The sequence below is a fragment of the Malania oleifera genome, chromosome 3, assembly GCF_029873635.1.
Source record: "Malania oleifera isolate guangnan ecotype guangnan chromosome 3, ASM2987363v1, whole genome shotgun sequence".
NCBI lineage: Eukaryota > Viridiplantae > Streptophyta > Magnoliopsida > Santalales > Ximeniaceae > Malania > Malania oleifera.
The window spans coordinates 38,474,414-38,480,186 of record NC_080419.1 but is presented as its reverse complement, the minus strand read 5'-3'; positions in this window follow the sequence as shown (position 1 = coordinate 38,480,186).

Sequence of the window (5,773 nt, the reverse complement as noted above, 5' to 3'; positions counted from 1 at the left end):
ATGCCACACATATGCTGTTAAAAGTCATACTTCATATTCTAAAATCATGAATTCCTTACATCTCATACATACATATAGATTTTAATCATCATAACAGTATTTTCCCAATCGTACATTTCATTCGTAATACACAATATAACATATGCTTTTCTGAAAATAAATTTACTCATAATCAATAATAATTTGTATGGAAAATTACTACTTTAGTTTATTCCCTTATCTGCCTACTGAGAAATTCCTTAGGACCTAAAATTTCATGCCCTTGGCGCCCCAAAATTTAATTCCTGCAATTTACATTTTCCCCAGATTAATTAATTTATTTCTCCAAAATAATACTCATCTAGCCTTCCCTAGGCTCCATATATCTCAAATTAATATTTAAACTATTATTTAACATCCCTAATTAATTTTTCAAATTTTGCCTGCGGGTCCCAAAATCACCCTCGCGGCGCTCACCCCGGCCCTAAATTCCAGAAATCCTACTTTAGTCTTAGATGCTTAATATTTTAGCATTTCTAAATTAATACTAATTAATTAAAAATAAGCCTCTTAATAATCGCCGCACCCCAAATTTGGGGTTTTGGTCCGACACCCCCACGAGAATTCCATCCCGCTAGACTTATAGAGAATCATCCCTAGATTCTCGTGGTGGTGTCCGTTCGTCAATTGGGCTTATATTTTGCAAGAAATTAAAGAAAAAGGGAAAAATGACTTACCCCAGGGAATGCGCTTACGTCCCTCCTACCACCGATCCGCTCCGGTAGAAATGACGGCAGCGGCGAATGGAGTCCAGTGGTATCTTCGAATTTTCGATCGGGCGAAAATCAATCACGAAATCGAGAAGAGAGGGAGAGAGAACGTGAGGAGAGAGAGAGAGTTTTGAGAGTTGCAGGTAAAAAAAAAAATAAATAAATAAAGAAGAAGAAGAAGAAGAAGAAGAAGAAGAAAAGTAACTTTGAATCTCCTGAAGCTTGCTGAAGCTTCAGGAGGATAAATATAATAATAATAATAATAATAATAATAATAATATATTTTATTAATAAATAAAAATAAACATTAATAATTTTTTTTCTTTTTCTTTTTAAATCCGATTAATTAATTAATTTTTTTTTAAAAAAATTTAAATTCTTTAATTTTTTTTTTTTGGAAATCAATCCACTAATCTATATATATATATATATATATATATATATATATATATATATATATATATCTCTTTTTGGGGTTTTTACACATATACTGAATCAGAAATGAAAATCGAGCTTTACCTCGATTTTGGCCCGAAACCCGAAATCCTTTGAAACGAGATTCTGATCCAATAGAAACATAGAAAATCCTTCACTGATCCTCGTAGTATCGTTGGATTTACGAATCCAGTAACGAACGGCAAAGAAAACTAGAGCGAGAGAGTGTAGGGAGAGTTCTAGAGAGAGAGAGAGAGAGAGAGCTTTTGGGAAAACTTAGTCTCAAAGTAATCCCAAAATATCCTTATAAAGACCCTTGACCCGAGTGGCTTCGTCGACGAACCCTGATATTTAAATTTCCCTGAACCCCTTGGCTTTTTCTCATTGACGAGGCTCTGAATTTCATCGACAAGAATAACAAAGGCCTTATTGACGAAATCCGGCTTCGTCGACAAACTTGCTTTTTTACCAAAATTTCCCTCTCTTTATATATATTAACCCATTATCACAGTTCGGGTTCTTATAGCTACTCTCAGCAACTTGGGAAGTTAGGTGATTTGGCAACATTTTTGAGCAATGAGACAACCAAGAGAAAAGTTGGGAAGAACTAATCTCTGCAAACTGAAATGTGGTTGTTCAAGATGATAGAAAGTTGTGATGCTTAGAGTTCGAGGAGGGCAGACTTTTTTTTATAGGGGAATGGTCGCGTGTTGTGAAAATTGAGAGAGAGCGACGTGTGCTGCAAGAATCAAGAGAGAGCAACGTGTGTCACAGATATCGAGCGACGCGTTTTGCAAAAATCTAGGGAGAGCGACGTGTGCCGCGAGAATCGAGAGAGAGCGATGCGTGTCACGGATATCGAGTGACGCGTTTTGCAAAAATCGAGGGAGAGCGACGTGTACCGCGAGAATCGAGAGAGTGCAACGGGTGTCACGGATATCGAGTGACGCATTTTGCAAAAATCAAGGGAGAGCGACGTGTGCCGCTAGAATCGAGAGAGAGCAACGCGTGTCACTTATCGAGTGATGTGTTTTGCAAAAATCGAGGGAGAACGATGTGTGTAGCGAAGATCGAGAGATAGAGCGGCGCGTGCCTCGAGTAATGCATTTTTCAAAAATCGAGGGAGAGTGATATGTGTCGCGAAAATCAAGAGAGAGTGATGCGTGCTGCGAAAATTGAGCAAGCGACACGTATTGCAAAATTTGCGGACTCAAGGTTTTGTTCATGTTTTTACATCTTTATTAATGCTTTGAACATAATTAATTTCATCCTTAGGTCACCACTTGAGAAGGTGGCCTAGTGATAAGGAACCGGTCATGCATTCATGTGATTGCGGGTTCGAATCTCTACTATGCCCAAGTGGTCTCATGCCTTGACCTTGCTTCGGGGGTAAGTGGGTTATAGCCGATGATTTCCACCCATGAGGCTATTTTTTTTTTTTTTCTGCGAGAGTACCCCTTATATATATATATATATTTATATTCCAATATTATTATTATTATTATTATTATTATTATTAGGTCAAATATATGTTGGGTATGTTTGACCGATCGATGATATGACATTGGTTAGTTATTTGAAGAAGATTAGTGAATTTTTATATTACTTTCATTAATAGAATTTTTTTTTTACTATATAAAGTTTTTTTTTATATAATATAGTAAAATTTTAGTTGTATTAACTTTTATAATTTATACAAAATAAAAATTAAAGATTCCGTCAAAATTTGTATTCCTAAATAAAACTTGGATACTTGATGGGAATTGAATATGCAATGTACATATATATATATATATATATATATATATATATATATATTCATATTTAACTTGCACATGCTAAGAGATTTTTTTTTTCTTGAACTTAAATATAATATAGTAACATTTAAATTGTATTTAATTCCTTATAAACTAATACAAAATTAAAATTAAAGATTTCGTCAAAACATATTTTCCTAAATTAAGCTTGAATGTTTCGATGAGAACTAAATATGCAATGTAAAAATACATATTCATATCCAACTTGTACATGCAAAAAAGTTTTGGGTAAATCCAGATTTCAGAATAAACCGTTTGTTTATATATGTAGCACTTTTAAACCCAGTAGGGTCTAATGTGCTACTTCTTATATTTTTAGTGAAAATAATAATAACGAAAATAAATAAATCTCGAATATTATTATATTATCATATTTATATATATGAAAAATTTAAATTATTAATGCATATGATCTAACAATTAATTATGTATCATCAATATAGGTACATGTTTTTACAAACATAAATAACATATTTAACTTAATTAATGTGTCCTCAATAATACTATCACTTTTTTTTAGAGAATATAAGATTATTACCTATCCTTGGGAGCTTCACGTTAATGTCATTTCCTCCAATGTTACTATCTTTAGGATCCATTATCAAACAATGTTGAGATGTTATTTTAAAATCATAAATCTATTATTAACGTATAATTGTATAATAAACTAAAATAAATATTCTAAACCACCAAATCCTACCCAAATCATATTTTATGTCTAAGCTCTGATAAAATCTATATTCTAGAGTATGCAGAACTTATACCTATTCTCTTATACCAATTATAAGAACCTGAATCCGAGTGGGTTCCTACATATAACTTTTTCAACGGACGCAAATAAATCTAAATTATTTTTATTACCAGAGCACTAATTAGTTTTATTACAAATATATGTCTCAACTATTAAAATGCAAATTTTTAAAATTCTAAAATATACAAATATATTTTAAATTGTATTATGCTAATTTTTTTATTCTACCTAACTCTTTCTATTTCTGCCCATGCACTTGCTACGCTAAATTTATGGTACACTCTTCAAAATGATCTGAAATGTAAAATAATGATTGAGATGAGATGACACTTAGTAAGTAAATAAGATTATTATTAGTGTGTGACCAAAATGAGCTTTCAAATTTCGTAAAATAATATTTAATAATATAATTTCAAAAATACTTTTTAAATAAATATAAATTTAAAAATTTCTGCATAAAAACTTTTGTCATCAACTATAACAGTAAAATTTTATAATCATATTATAACTATTAAATTAAACTTTTAACTTTAAAAATTGTAATTATAATTTTTAATTATATACATATATATACTTTTCCTTATACGTTTCCTTTAGATCATCATTTAGGCACAATAATGGTCATGTTCATATAAACTTATACTTTACCTTCAAATCATCAATAACTCTATACACGTAATTAAATATGTATATACATATACTGTAAAAATCACCCTTAGGCCTATTAATCGTAAGTCATGTTTACCCCCATGACTGGATTGTGCGGTCCGAAGACTAGACTTAGCTGGCTGGCTGGCCAAATTAAATTAACGTATATCATTATTAAGTGAGATTTTTCCTATTAAACCCTGGTCCAACCCAAGTGTGCACTCAAGAGAAATCTACTATTATATAAAACCACTTTGTAAATAGTGTGGGTGCACTCTAATCTGTTTAAACTTTAAGCTGCAATACCGAACATTCGTAACTTTCTGTATCTTCTGAGTCATAAGAGGTTTTAAAAATATTTTTATTATATAATTTTTATAATTAAAATAATATCATGAAATTTTCATTTTTACTCATATTTTTGTAAAATACGTAACATAAAAAAAATCAACTCATATAATCTTTACTCATATTTTCGTGAAATATGTAATGTATAAATAAACTCATGCCACACAATTTTCATGTTAAAAATATTTTATTGAATAGAAATTAATAATGTAAACTACCTGAGGGGTTTAGAATATTTCTTAACTCAAAAATAAATGCAAGTATATTAAAGATAAACTAGCATAATTAAATATGCGTAAAAATAAACTCAAGAGAATTTTATAAAACTAACTAGTATAATCGAAATTTACTTAAAAATAAACTCGGATATGAATTTTAAATAAAAATCTAACATAATCAAATTTACTTACCTCTTCCTTTACCTTGTGCTACGAGCACAACGAATATCTCTAAAAAATGATATAAAAAAGAGTGGGTGAGTGAGAATTTTAATTATAGCAAAAATTTGCCCTCCACCACTAATTATTTCACTCACTAATCATTCTCTTCCTTTGAAATTTTTTTGTGAAAAATGAAAGTTGAGAACTTCCTATTTTTAAGAAAATTTTGGGGAAGAAAATTGAATTTGTAAAAGTGTAAGGAGAGGGGTGAGATTATAATTTTTTAAAATTAAGGAATTGGCATGGGATGGGTTAGGCATGGGTTAGGTATGGGATAGGAATGGAGGTCATGTGAGAGTGCTTGCCACCACTCTCATTTAATTAAATTTTAATTAATTAATTTTTTTAAAATTATTATTATTATTATTATTATTATTATTATTGTTGTTGTTGTTGTTGTTGTTGCTGTTATTAATTTTAAGTTATGTTTTAGTATTTTTTTTAAAAAAGAATTAAGTTTGAATTTCGAAAACTCATGTGGGTCCCACGCGGTCTTGTGGGCCCCACACAACTTTGAGACCCCAATGGGTCCTACGTATCTTCATTAGTTCTCACACGATTTTATGAGGCTTATATAACTTCGGG